General features: G+C 47.2%; 10 non-coding genes across 10 annotated transcripts; all 10 read left to right on the plus strand.

Annotated features, from left to right (window-relative positions):
* Positions 1-41: 41 nt before the first annotated feature.
* Trnat-cgu (transfer RNA threonine (anticodon CGU)) lies at positions 42-113 on the plus strand. The gene has a single exon. It is a non-coding gene; the product is annotated as a tRNA-Thr (tRNA).
* Positions 114-416: 303 nt separating this feature from the next.
* Positions 417-490, plus strand: Trnan-guu (transfer RNA asparagine (anticodon GUU)). Its single transcript has one exon. It is a non-coding gene; the product is annotated as a tRNA-Asn (tRNA).
* A 2443-nt stretch (positions 491-2933) lies between these two features.
* On the plus strand, positions 2934-3005 carry Trnat-cgu (transfer RNA threonine (anticodon CGU)). Its single transcript has one exon. It is a non-coding gene; the product is annotated as a tRNA-Thr (tRNA).
* Positions 3006-3308: 303 nt separating this feature from the next.
* On the plus strand, positions 3309-3382 carry Trnan-guu (transfer RNA asparagine (anticodon GUU)). Its single transcript has one exon. It is a non-coding gene; the product is annotated as a tRNA-Asn (tRNA).
* A 672-nt stretch (positions 3383-4054) lies between these two features.
* On the plus strand, positions 4055-4126 carry Trnat-cgu (transfer RNA threonine (anticodon CGU)). The gene has a single exon. It is a non-coding gene; the product is annotated as a tRNA-Thr (tRNA).
* Positions 4127-4429: 303 nt separating this feature from the next.
* On the plus strand, positions 4430-4503 carry Trnan-guu (transfer RNA asparagine (anticodon GUU)). The gene has a single exon. It is a non-coding gene; the product is annotated as a tRNA-Asn (tRNA).
* Positions 4504-5192: 689 nt separating this feature from the next.
* On the plus strand, positions 5193-5264 carry Trnat-cgu (transfer RNA threonine (anticodon CGU)). Its single transcript has one exon. It is a non-coding gene; the product is annotated as a tRNA-Thr (tRNA).
* A 303-nt stretch (positions 5265-5567) lies between these two features.
* Positions 5568-5641, plus strand: Trnan-guu (transfer RNA asparagine (anticodon GUU)). Its single transcript has one exon. It is a non-coding gene; the product is annotated as a tRNA-Asn (tRNA).
* Positions 5642-8084: 2443 nt separating this feature from the next.
* Trnat-cgu (transfer RNA threonine (anticodon CGU)) lies at positions 8085-8156 on the plus strand. Its single transcript has one exon. It is a non-coding gene; the product is annotated as a tRNA-Thr (tRNA).
* Positions 8157-8459: 303 nt separating this feature from the next.
* Trnan-guu (transfer RNA asparagine (anticodon GUU)) lies at positions 8460-8533 on the plus strand. Its single transcript has one exon. It is a non-coding gene; the product is annotated as a tRNA-Asn (tRNA).
* Positions 8534-13849: the final 5316 nt, after the last annotated feature.

Here is a 13849-nt window from a genome sequence, read left to right on the forward strand (position 1 = left end):
GAAGTAACAATTTGGGGATAGCTCACAAACGCTAAGCTGCCGCCTTCTTAGCTCAGTGGTAGAGCACTGGTCTCGTAAACCAGGGGTCGTGAGTTCGAACCTCACAGAAGGCATTCATTTTTTACACCTTCCTGCAAGGAGCGGAGCTATCTCGAGCAACATCTAACACATGGCAGTACACTGAATGAAAGGGATGTTCTACAACCTATGACAAGTATTCTACTGGCCTCAGAGGTTTTCTGAATTCATAGGCAGAACATTGGTTTGTATGCATTTTGTAGTATAATGTCATGCTTGGCGATGTCATTCGTTTACGAGCCTCGCTACAGTGTGCATGCACGTTATCCATGTGAAGAGGCGTAAGCAAATGCTACCACTCGCGTTGATATACAGAGCGCAAGGGAGCCAAAGTCAAGGCCTCCGTGGCGCAATCGGCTAGCGCGTTCGGCTGTTAACCGAAAGGTTGGTGGTTCGAGCCCACCCGGGGGCGAAATCGTTTTAACCGGCACCGAGGTGAGGACATACGTCAACTTTGTTAGAGATGCACAGCTAGTGTGACAATTTGGCTGTGTTTGAGTGATGCCACAGAGCCTTATACACATTCAGCCAGGTGACACTGTAGGTAAAAACATGGCCCTACACAGACGCCATATGAAACGTCCCCTTTGAACAATTATACATGACTGTGCTTAAACTGACACACAATATTTTGTTAGCGCAACGCAATCTGACTTTCAATAATCCCTACAAAAGAATGGCCCTGACTAACATTAAACTATACCTTTCACAAATCACTTACCTCACAAAAATCTTCGCTGCTCAAGCTACTGCAATACAGCGAGCGCCACTACTGCCAGCTAAATAAAAGATTCAAACTACTGAAGGCACTAACTACTGATAGGGATAGTTAGCAAATGAAAGATATTAATAGAGAACAAACAATGTATTTACCTTAATATCATCACAAGTCATAATATATATATATCAGTTCATGACAAATTGCAAAACTTCGCCATCTCTCTCCCCACATCCATCACTGCTTGCGGCTCACCTCCAACTGCGCAACGCTACGCGCTGTTCACAGCCAGCTGCCTAACACTACAATGGCGAGTATTACAACAATGCAAAGCAGACACAGACTGCCCACAGCACAGCCAGTGATTGTCATACAGAGGTGGCGTTACCAATAAAAAACCTAAACAGCCTACTTACATAGAGAAAACATAAACAGCCTACTTACATAGAGAAAACATAAACAGCCTACTTACTTTGATGATCCATCAATACCATTATCTCTACAAGGACTACAGTGGGTCTGCACCTCTGGTGGCCCACCAATACCATACTCTCTACCAGGACTACAGTGGGTCTGCTCTGTGATGACCTACCTACCAATATTCTTCCAAACTACGACTGACTCTGCTGTGGGTTTGCTCTGTTGTGGCCCGTTATCTGTCAGCATGTCAAGAGTCAGCACTGTCTTTCCGTTGGAAGGACAACACTACTTCTTCAAGACTGCATGGAAATCCACTACTTCTGTGTGCAATTTCTTTTACTAATGAGACTTTGTGAAAAAAACCTGTAATTACTGTTATGATGTACGATTAGGACTGTCTTTATGGACTGTGAGACAATTTTAGCTTTTGACCAACATAATATCAATAAGTGTGAGCATTTGATTTCTTTGTTATTGTAATTATGAAAAATTTTTTCAAATCTGTATTGGCCACTGCCCCATCCAATTTGTAAAAATTTTTGTGGGGAGCATGGGGGCTATGTAAGTAGGCTGTTTATGTTTTCTCTATGTAAGTAGGCTGTTTATGTTTTCTCTATGTAAGTAGGCTGTTTAGGATTTTTATTAGTAACGCCACCTCTATATGAAAATCACTGGCTGTGCTGTGTGCAGTCTGTGGCTGCTTTGCATTGTTGTAATACTCGCCATTGTAGTGTTGGGCAGCGGCAGCTGGATGTGAACAGCGCGTAGCGTTGCGCAGTTGGAGGTGAGCCGCCAGCAGTGGTGGATGTGGGGAGAGAGATGGCGGAGTTTTTGAAATTTGTCATGAACTGCTATATTTATATATGATGATATCAAGGTAAATACATTGTTTGTTCTCTATTAATATCTTTCATTTGCTAACTATCCCTATCAGTAGTTAGTGCCCTTAGTAGTTTGAATCTTTTATTTAGCTGGCAGTAGTGGCGCTTGCTGTATTGCAGTAGTGGGAGAAACGAAGATTATTGTGAGGTAAGTGATTTAGTGATTTGTGAAAGGTATAGTTTAATGTTAGTCAGGGCCATTCTTTTGTAGGGATTTTTGAAAGTCAGATTGCGTTGCGCTAAAAATATTGTGTGTCAGTTTAAGCACAGTCCTGTACAATTGTTCAAAGGGGACGTTTCAACGTTCTGCTGTTTTCCTTTTTATTCGTCATGTGTGACACTGCAGTAGAGTGACGCCCACCACAAAAGACGTATTCTTTACATTCAATTTCAGCGTATACGTCGCGAGTGCCATATGACAGGGCCTGTCTCTCGATGTCGATTTGTATTTGGTGTCTCTTAAGTGTCGGTCTGCAGTAGGCCGCTGTTGGCCGAGCGACGTGCAGTCGCCTTACATGAAGCCCCATGGGCAACGCCAGCGCCACTGTGGACAACAGCATACTGTAGCCAGAGAGAGGAGCCGAAAGGCGCATTTCGCAGTCGAGCCACGCTATCCCACAAGCTGTGCACTAGGTCAGGATTGCGCAGACCGCAAACTTTTGCTGGCCCGAAGCTCGTCGTCGATCGTAAGGGCGAAACATTCAAGAGATTTGGAAAACGGCAATTTGGACAACCCCAGCAGCAGCTGTGTGCCAAATCCGATATCTGGTCGAGGGCTGCAAGATTCAGTATGATGAAGTAACAATTTGGGTATAGCTCACAAAAGCTAAGCTGCCGCCTTCTTAGCTCAGTGGTAGAGCACTGGTCTCGTAAACCAGGGGTCGTGAGTTCGAACCTCACAGAAGGCATTCATTTTTTACACCTTCCTGCAAGGAGCGGAGCTATCTCGAGCAACATCTAACACATGGCAGTACACTGAATGAAAGGGATGTTCTACAACCTATGACAAGTATTCTACTGGCCTCAGAGGTTTTCTGAATTCATAGGCAGAACATTGGTTTGTATGCATTTTGTAGTATAATGTCATGCTTGGCGATGTCATTCGTTTACGAGCCTCGCTACAGTGTGCATGCACGTTATCCATGTGAAGAGGCGTAAGCAAATGCTACCACTCGCGTTGATATACAGAGCGCAAGGGAGCCAAAGTCAAGGCCTCCGTGGCGCAATCGGCTAGCGCGTTCGGCTGTTAACCGAAAGGTAGGTGGTTCGAGCCCACCCGGGGGCGAAATCGTTTTAACCGGCACCGAGGTGAGGACATACGTCAACTTTGTTAGAGATGCACAGCTAGTGTGACAATTTGGCTGTGTTTGAGTGATGCCACAGAGCCTTATACACATTCAGCCAGGTGACACTGTAGGTAAAAACATGGCCCTACACAGACGTTCTGCTGTTTTCCTTTTTATTCGTCATGTGTGACACTGCAGTAGAGTGACGCCCACCACAAAAGACGTATTCTTTACATTCAATTTCAGCGTATACGTCGCGAGTGCCATATGACAGGGCCTGTCTCTCGATGTCGATTTGTATTTGGTGTCTCTTAAGTGTCGGTCTGCAGTAGGCCGCTGTTGGCCGAGCGACGTGCAGTCGCCTTACATGAAGCCCCATGGGCAACGCCAGCGCCACTGTGGACAACAGCATACTGTAGCCAGAGAGAGGAGCCGAAAGGCGCATTTCGCAGTCGAGCCACGCTATCCCACAAGCTGTGCACTAGGTCAGGATTGCGCAGACCGCAAACTTTTGCTGGCCCGAAGCTCGTCGTCGATCGTAAGGGCGAAACATTCAAGAGATTTGGAAAACGGCAATTTGGACAACCCCAGCAGCAGCTGTGTGTCGAGGGCTGCAAGATTCAGTATGATGAAGTAACAATTTGGGGATAGCTCACAAACGCAAAGCTGCCGCCTTCTTAGCTCAGTGGTAGAGCACTGGTCTCGTAAACCAGGGGTCGTGAGTTCGAACCTCACAGAAGGCATTCATTTTTTACACCTTCCTGCAAGGAGCGGAGCTATCTCGAGCAACATCTAACACATGGCAGTACACTGAATGAAAGGGATGTTCTACAACCTATGACAAGTATTCTACTGGCCTCAGAGGTTTTCTGAATTCATAGGCAGAACATTGGTTTGTATGCATTTTGTAGTATAATGTCATGCTTGGCGATGTCATTCGTTTACGAGCCTCGCTACAGTGTGCATGCACGTTATCCATGTGAAGAGGCGTAAGCAAATGCTACCACTCGCGTTGATATACAGAGCGCAAGGGAGCCAAAGTCAAGGCCTCCGTGGCGCAATCGGCTAGCGCGTTCGGCTGTTAACCGAAAGGTAGGTGGTTCGAGCCCACCCGGGGGCGAAATCGTTTTAACCGGCACCGAGGTGAGGACATACGTCAACTTTGTTAGAGATGCACAGCTAGTGTGACAATTTGGCTGTGTTTGAGTGATGCCACAGAGCCTTATACACATTCAGCCAGGTGACACTGTAGGTAAAAACATGGCCCTACACAGACGTTCTGCTGTTTTCCTTTTTATTCGTCATGTGTGACACTGCAGTAGAGTGACGCCCACCACAAAAGACGTATTCTTTACATTCAATTTCAGCGTATACGTCGCGAGTGCCATATGACAGGGCCTGTCTCTCGATGTCGATTTGTATTTGGTGTCTCTTAAGTGTCGGTCTGCAGTAGGCCGCTGTTGGCCGAGCGACGTGCAGTCGCCTTACATGAAGCCCCATGGGCAACGCCAGCGCCACTGTGGACAACAGCATACTGTAGCCAGAGAGAGGAGCCGAAAGGCGCATTTCGCAGTCGAGCCACGCTATCCCACAAGCTGTGCACTAGGTCAGGATTGCGCAGACCGCAAACTTTTGCTGGCCCGAAGCTCGTCGTCGATCGTAAGGGCGAAACATTCAAGAGATTTGGAAAACGGCAATTTGGACAACCCCAGCAGCAGCTGTGTGCCAAATCCGATATCTGGTCGAGGGCTGCAAGATTCAGTATGATGAAGTAACAATTTGGGGATAGCTCACAAACGCTAAGCTGCCGCCTTCTTAGCTCAGTGGTAGAGCACTGGTCTCGTAAACCAGGGGTCGTGAGTTCGAACCTCACAGAAGGCATTCATTTTTTACACCTTCCTGCAAGGAGCGGAGCTATCTCGAGCAACATCTAACACATGGCAGTACACTGAATGAAAGGGATGTTCTACAACCTATGACAAGTATTCTACTGGCCTCAGAGGTTTTCTGAATTCATAGGCAGAACATTGGTTTGTATGCATTTTGTAGTATAATGTCATGCTTGGCGATGTCATTCGTTTACGAGCCTCGCTACAGTGTGCATGCACGTTATCCATGTGAAGAGGAGTAAGCAAATGCTACCACTCGCGTTGATATACAGAGCGCAAGGGAGCCAAAGTCAAGGCCTCCGTGGCGCAATCGGCTAGCGCGTTCGGCTGTTAACCGAAAGGTTGGTGGTTCGAGCCCACCCGGGGGCGAAATCGTTTTAACCGGCACCGAGGTGAGGACATACGTCAACTTTGTTAGAGATGCACAGCTAGTGTGACAATTTGGCTGTGTTTGAGTGATGCCACAGAGCCTTATACACATTCAGCCAGGTGACACTGTAGGTAAAAACATGGCCCTACACAGACGCCATATGAAACGTCCCCTTTGAACAATTATACATGACTGTGCTTAAACTGACACACAATATTTTGTTAGCGCAACGCAATCTGACTTTCAATAATCCCTACAAAAGAATGGCCCTGACTAACATTAAACTATACCTTTCACAAATCACTTACCTCACAAAAATCTTCGCTGCTCAAGCTACTGCAATACAGCGAGCGCCACTACTGCCAGCTAAATAAAAGATTCAAACTACTGAAGGCACTAACTACTGATAGGGATAGTTAGCAAATGAAAGATATTAATAGAGAACAAACAATGTATTTACCTTAATATCATCACAAGTCATAATATATATATATCAGTTCATGACAAATTGCAAAACTTCGCCATCTCTCTCCCCACATCCATCACTGCTTGCGGCTCACCTCCAACTGCGCAACGCTACGCGCTGTTCACAGCCAGCTGCCTAACACTACAATGGCGAGTATTACAACAATGCAAAGCAGACACAGACTGCCCACAGCACAGCCAGTGATTGTCATACAGAGGTGGCGTTACCAATAAAAAACCTAAACAGCCTACTTACATAGAGAAAACATAAACAGCCTACTTACATAGAGAAAACATAAACAGCCTACTTACTTTGATGATCCATCAATACCATTATCTCTACAAGGACTACAGTGGGTCTGCACCTCTGGTGGCCCACCAATACCATACTCTCTACCAGGACTACAGTGGGTCTGCACTGTGATGACCTACCTACCAATATTCTTCCAAACTACGACTGACTCTGCTGTGGGTTTGCTCTGTTGTGGCCCGTTATCTGTCAGCATGTCAAGAGTCAGCACTGTCTTTCCGTTGGAAGGACAACACTACTTCTTCAAGACTGCATGGAAATCCACTACTTCTGTGTGCAATTTCTTTTACTAATGAGACTTTGTGAAAAAAAACCTGTAATTACTGTTATGATGTACGATTAGGACTGTCTTTATGGACTGTGAGACAATTTTAGCTTTTGACCAACATAATATCAATAAGTGTGAGCATTTGATTTCTTTGTTATTGTAATTATGAAAATTTTTTCAAATCTGTATTGGCCACTGCCCCATCCAATTTGTAAAAATTTTTGTGGGGAGCATGGGGGCTATGTAAGTAGGCTGTTTATGTTTTCTCTATGTAAGTAGGCTGTTTATGTTTTCTCTATGTAAGTAGGCTGTTTAGGATTTTTATTAGTAACGCCACCTCTATATGAAAATCACTGGCTGTGCTGTGTGCAGTCTGTGGCTGCTTTGCATTGTTGTAATACTCGCCATTGTAGTGTTGGGCAGCGGCAGCTGGATGTGAACAGCGCGTAGCGTTGCGCAGTTGGAGGTGAGCCGCCAGCAGTGGTGGATGTGGGGAGAGAGATGGCGGAGTTTTTGAAATTTGTCATGAACTGCTATATTTATATATGATGATATCAAGGTAAATACATTGTTTGTTCTCTATTAATATCTTTCATTTGCTAACTATCCCTATCAGTAGTTAGTGCCCTTAGTAGTTTGAATCTTTTATTTAGCTGGCAGTAGTGGCGCTTGCTGTATTGCAGTAGTGGGAGAAACGAAGATTATTGTGAGGTAAGTGATTTAGTGATTTGTGAAAGGTATAGTTTAATGTTAGTCAGGGCCATTCTTTTGTAGGGATTTTTGAAAGTCAGATTGCGTTGCGCTAAAAATATTGTGTGTCAGTTTAAGCACAGTCCTGTACAATTGTTCAAAGGGGACGTTTCAACGTTCTGCTGTTTTCCTTTTTATTCGTCATGTGTGACACTGCAGTAGAGTGACGCCCACCACAAAAGACGTATTCTTTACATTCAATTTCAGCGTATACGTCGCGAGTGCCATATGACAGGGCCTGTCTCTCGATGTCGATTTGTATTTGGTGTCTCTTAAGTGTCGGTCTGCAGTAGGCCGCTGTTGGCCGAGCGACGTGCAGTCGCCTTACATGAAGCCCCATGGGCAACGCCAGCGCCACTGTGGACAACAGCATACTGTAGCCAGAGAGAGGAGCCGAAAGGCGCATTTCGCAGTCGAGCCACGCTATCCCACAAGCTGTGCACTAGGTCAGGATTGCGCAGACCGCAAACTTTTGCTGGCCCGAAGCTCGTCGTCGATCGTAAGGGCGAAACATTCAAGAGATTTGGAAAACGGCAATTTGGACAACCCCAGCAGCAGCTGTGTGCCAAATCCGATATCTGGTCGAGGGCTGCAAGATTCAGTATGATGAAGTAACTATTTGGGTATAGCTCACAAAAGCTAAGCTGCCGCCTTCTTAGCTCAGTGGTAGAGCACTGGTCTCGTAAACCAGGGGTCGTGAGTTCGAACCTCACAGAAGGCATTCATTTTTTACACCTTCCTGCAAGGAGCGGAGCTATCTCGAGCAACATCTAACACATGGCAGTACACTGAATGAAAGGGATGTTCTACAACCTATGACAAGTATTCTACTGGCCTCAGAGGTTTTCTGAATTCATAGGCAGAACATTGGTTTGTATGCATTTTGTAGTATAATGTCATGCTTGGCGATGTCATTAGTTTACGAGCCTCGCTACAGTGTGCATGCACGTTATCCATGTGAAGAGGCGTAAGCAAATGCTACCACTCGCGTTGATATACAGAGCGCAAGGGAGCCAAAGTCAAGGCCTCCGTGGCGCAATCGGCTAGCGCGTTCGGCTGTTAACCGAAAGGTAGGTGGTTCGAGCCCACCCGGGGGCGAAATCGTTTTAACCGGCACCGAGGTGAGGACATACGTCAACTTTGTTAGAGATGCACAGCTAGTGTGACAATTTGGCTGTGTTTGAGTGATGCCACAGAGCCTTATACACATTCAGCCAGGTGACACTGTAGGTAAAAACATGGCCCTACACAGACGTTCTGCTGTTTTCCTTTTTATTCGTCATGTGTGACACTGCAGTAGAGTGACGCCCACCACAAAAGACGTATTCTTTACATTCAATTTCAGCGTATACGTCGCGAGTGCCATATGACAGGGCCTGTCTCTCGATGTCGATTTGTATTTGGTGTCTCTTAAGTGTCGGTCTGCAGTAGGCCGCTGTTGGCCGAGCGACGTGCAGTCGCCTTACATGAAGCCCCATGGGCAACGCCAGCGCCACTGTGGACAACAGCATACTGTAGCCAGAGAGAGGAGCCGAAAGGCGCATTTCGCAGTCGAGCCACGCTATCCCACAAGCTGTGCACTAGGTCAGGATTGCGCAGACCGCAAACTTTTGCTGGCCCGAAGCTCGTCGTCGATCGTAAGGGCGAAACATTCAAGAGATTTGGAAAACGGCAATTTGGACAACCCCAGCAGCAGCTGTGTGCCAAATCCGATATCTGGTCGAGGGCTGCAAGATTCAGTATGATGAAGTAACAATTTGGGGATAGCTCACGAACGTAAAGCTGCTGCCTGCTTAGCTCAGTGGCAGTTCCGCTTTAGACGCCGTGCAGTGTGGACGTGCCTAGTCTTCCGCTCCGCCGTAGCGTTACGTATAGTGGACTATAGCGTTTGTTTACGTGTTGTGTTGCAACTTCTGTGAGTGTTTCTCCGTCGTTGTTTAGTACCTTGTGTTACTTTCTGTCCTTATTTCAGTGTGTTTTGTGTAGCGGTTTCGACCGCGTATTTTGAAAATGTCGTCCCAGGTTATTCCTCGTCAGGCTACAGTTAGTTTTACTTTTGACAAGTCAACCCGCCATGTGCAACCTAGTTCCCTTGAGATTCATGATTGGTTGGTAGATACCTTTGGTGTTCATTCGGATCAGGTGCATACTGCTTATTTTGATACAGAACTGTATGTTTTCTTTGTTAAGTTTATGGACCCACTTCAGGTTGATAAAATTCTTTCTAAATATGGTCATCAAGTTCTCTTTCGGCATCGGGATGATTCTGTAAGTACCGTGCTGCTTTCCAATGCTTCCATCACGTATACCAATGTTCGTGTTTACAACCTTCCACCGGAGGTGGATAATGTCTATCATAAGGAGGGTCTACAAAAGTATGGTGATGTAAAGAGCATTCGCCTTGAACGCTGGTCAAGCCAACATCGCCTGCAATGTTACAGTGGTATTCGTTCAGTCGAAATGCACGTTAAGCAGAATATTCCATCTCACCTGCAGATCGGTGGATATCGTGTCCATGTAACATATAGTGGTCAGGTTGGCACCTGTTTTTTGTGCAATGAAAGTGGTCACGTGCGTACCGACTGTCCGCGGAGGGTTTTTGTTTTAAAAAATTCTCTCGAACAGCGTCGCAAGTTAACGGTCGCTGACCTCGTTGCAGGTGGTTCTGCTCTTGGTGTAGCACAGTCCAGTGGTAGTAGCGCTCCGCCACAGGTTTTGCGCACCCCTGACACAGAATTTCCTCCTTTGCGTGCTAAATCTGATGTTGTTCCGTCTGTCCCTCAGGTGGGTGTGCCACTTTTGAATAATAAGAGGCGTCGCCCACACGATGGAAATAGTACGGATGAGGATCTCCCTGAGATGCCCCAGTCCGAGCGACCGGCATCCTCCGAGCCACTGTGTACTGTAGCTGCTCCCTGCTTTCCTGAGGTAACGGTTCCGGTGGCGGCTGCTGGCGCCCCTCCGGCCTCCGACGCAGCTTCTCTCGAGTCGGATCGTCGGTCGGGCCTGTTGGCGCCGTCTTCCGAACCGACTTCGATGTCACAACAAGTGGAGCCGCGACAACTTCCTGCTTCGCTGCCCCATACCTCTGCCAGCGGAGCTGCTCCGCTTCCGTCCAACTTTGCGGCCTCGGACCTTCCTGCTCACGATTCGCCTCCGTGCAGTCCATGTTTGCCGGAAGCTAGTGTAAGTGTTGACCATTCCGTTTTGTCGGAGTTTCCCCCCGCGACCCCGGATCCCGCATGTGGACCGGCGCGGGTGGTGTCGGATACAGAACTTGACCCTCCTACGTCACCGGCGGCTGAAGCTTCCTTGCCCGTCAGCCGACGCAAGTTACGCGTTCAGCCGAACGTTAATGCTGTTCGTAAAAAACCGAAGCGTAAGGGATCCGCGGAACGGGGTACCAGTCCCCCTCCCTCGGATGCCTCCGTCTCCCCTGCTATGGACTGTGACGTTGGTGCGTCGGTGTAGGTGATTTCCTTTCTCGCTTTTCTCTCTATGGTTCAAGCATACACCTTTCTTACCTTAAATCTTAACCGTATTGAGTCCGACGTTCGCATTGCCTCTTTGCGGCAGTTTATTTACGACGCCTGTGCGGACGTAGTGTTCTTGCAGGAAGTGTTGTTTTCTGATCTCTCTCTACCTGGATTTCAAACTGTTTTTAATGTCGCGCCGGAATATTCAACAGGAACTGCTCTTTTCTTTCGAGAGGGCATTCCTATTACTGACATTGAATTCCTTGACTCTGGCCGTGGGATTGGTTGTCGTCTTTTTGATCTCCGCCTCGTTGTTTTGTATGCCCCCTCTGGTTCGGGTCACACTGTGGCTCGATCGCGCTTTTATAAAGAAGAGCTTATTTATCTTTTGCGCCAGAGTCCTCGGAGTCTCCTGCTCGGAGGCGATTTTAATTGTGTTTTACGCCCTGCAGACCAGTCCCCCAATTTTAATTATTGCCGTGATTTACATGACTTAGTTCGTACGATGCATCTGCGTGATGTTTGGGAACACAAATATCCAACCCTGGTGAAATATACGTTTTTTACCGCGTCCTCATGCAGTAGACTCGACAGATTCTATTTATCTGATTTTTTTATGTGATAAAATTCTTTCTGTCGATGTTATTCCTACTAGTTTTTCTGACCATTGTGCTTTTACTGCAACTGTAAATCTTAGTCACCAACCTGCAAAACTTTATCGTTCCCAGTGGATGTTAAATGTTTCCCACCTTGCCGACAGTGCTATGGATGATGTTATAAGTGGCGTGTGGGAGCGATGTCTTCGCTCTGTCCCGCGATACCCCTCCTTGCTGGTTTGGTGGACTGCGTTTGCCAAGCCCAAGATTCGTCAGACTTTGATTTTTTACTGTGCTGCAAGGGCGCGTGATTTTAAGAACACGTATGAATATTACTACTCTGTCCTGCGTGAACTATATGACGCGGCGGGTACCTCTCCTCTGCGGATCCATGATGTTCGTCGTATTAAAGCCAAGCTCTTGAGCCTTAAACGACGACAGATGCATGGTCTGCGAGTTAAGTCGAAACCTCACTCTCTTATTGAAGGTGAGCTGACATCCTTGTACCACCTGCTACGGCATCAGACTCGTCGTCGTCGCTCCTTCATCTCTTCTCTTACGGTGGATGATGGACGGCAGCTTATTGCACAGGAGGAAATGGTTCGTGCTCTCCATCAGTATTACGCTAGTCTCTATTCTGCCGATGATTCTGGTGAGTCTCTTTCGGATGATGTCCTTGGGGATCTAACTGCGACGATCACGCCTGACGCGAACGGCGAATTTCTCCGGGAGTTCCAGGTAGATGAGGTTTTCGATTTTATTGCTCGCTCTCCGTCCAGTAAATCGCCGGGTCCAGACGGCCTGCCTAAAGAATTTTATCTCCGTTTTTGGCCTCTTTTGGGTGGCATTTTTACGCAGATTTTAAATGAGATTGTCAGGGGGATGGATGTGCCTGCCGATTTTAAAGTAGGGAAAATTGTTTTAATCCCGAAGTCCTCTGGTCGTTTATCTGCTGCCAATCTTCGTCCGCTCACATTGCTGAATTTTGACTACAAGACAGCTGCTAGAGCGCTCAATAGCCGGTTGTCCTCTCTGCTTCGGGGTGTGATTGGTGCACATCAATGTTGTTTTCATGATAGATCTATTCTGACACCAGTAGCCGAATATCGGGATGTTGTCTCGGTTGCGGCGGTTACAAACGTACATTGTGCCTTTGCCTTCCTTGATTTTCATAAGGCTTTTGATCACGTCAGTCATGTGTTTTTAGATCGTGTTTTAGGTACAATAGGTTTTAACGCTTCATCACGTGGTGTTCTTGGCAATTTGTATAGGGGAATAACAGCTCGGGTGTCAGTCAATGGGCAGCTGACGCCGCCCATTGCTATCCGCCGCGGAGTGCCTCAGGGTAGTCCGCTCTCTATGTCTTTATTCGTATTGTCCCTGGAACCGCTGCTTCGGACTATTGCTCTCAAGCTTCAGGGTATGTCCCTCTCTGGTGGGAAGCTCTCGGTTAAGGCATATGCGGATGATGTCGTTGTTCTCCTCCGTCAACGTGATGATATCCCGTTGTTGAAAGGGGCAGTTGATGCATACTGTCGTGTCTCTGGAGCGCGTCTCAATCAGGGTAAATGTAAGTTCCTTGATATTCGAGGATTTCGCGATGCTGACGTCCCTTGGGCCACTGTTGTCGATCGCCATACGTCCTTGGGGATTATCATTGATCGGTGTCCTCTAAAAATGGCGGCTCTCAATTGGAAATCGGTCACCGAGAAGATACAGGGGGCTCTGATGGTCCATGAGCAGCGCTCTGCTACCATTTTGCAAAAAGTCAGAATTTTAGACACCTACGTTCTATGTAAAGCTTATTATGTTGCTCAGCTGTTCCCACTTCCCATGATGGTGGCGAAAAGGTTGCGCCAATTGTCTAGCAGGTTTATATGGAAGGGCCATCTATTCAAGTTACGTTACGAGGTAATGACGAAACCGCGTCTCTCCGGAGGCTTGGGCCTCTCTGACATTACTCGCAAGGCGTCTGCTTTGTACGTCCGCCGAACGACTCTAATTGTTACGCAAGAAGTGACTTCGATTACATCCAGGCTTTTTACTGTTGTGCGTCCGGCGAGCCTTGCTCCACCTGTCGATGTCGGACGCCTAAATTTTAAGTTGAAACACATTCGGGAATTTTACATTGCGGTGAGTTACCTCGGTGACGTCTTCTTGCGGCGACCGGTGCCAACGACCAAGGGCTTGATTGCCCGCTGGGAGGGGCTGGCCGGTCCCAATCCAATAGAACTGGCGTCTCCATCTGTGTCCTGGAGGAACGTCTGGAAGAATGTTAGTCTGCCGATCCACTCTATGGCCGTGGCGTCCACGTGGTATAGGGTAATAAATAATTTGGTTCC

This window comes from Schistocerca serialis, chromosome 6 (assembly GCF_023864345.2).
Source record: "Schistocerca serialis cubense isolate TAMUIC-IGC-003099 chromosome 6, iqSchSeri2.2, whole genome shotgun sequence".
Lineage (NCBI taxonomy): Eukaryota > Metazoa > Arthropoda > Insecta > Orthoptera > Acrididae > Schistocerca > Schistocerca serialis.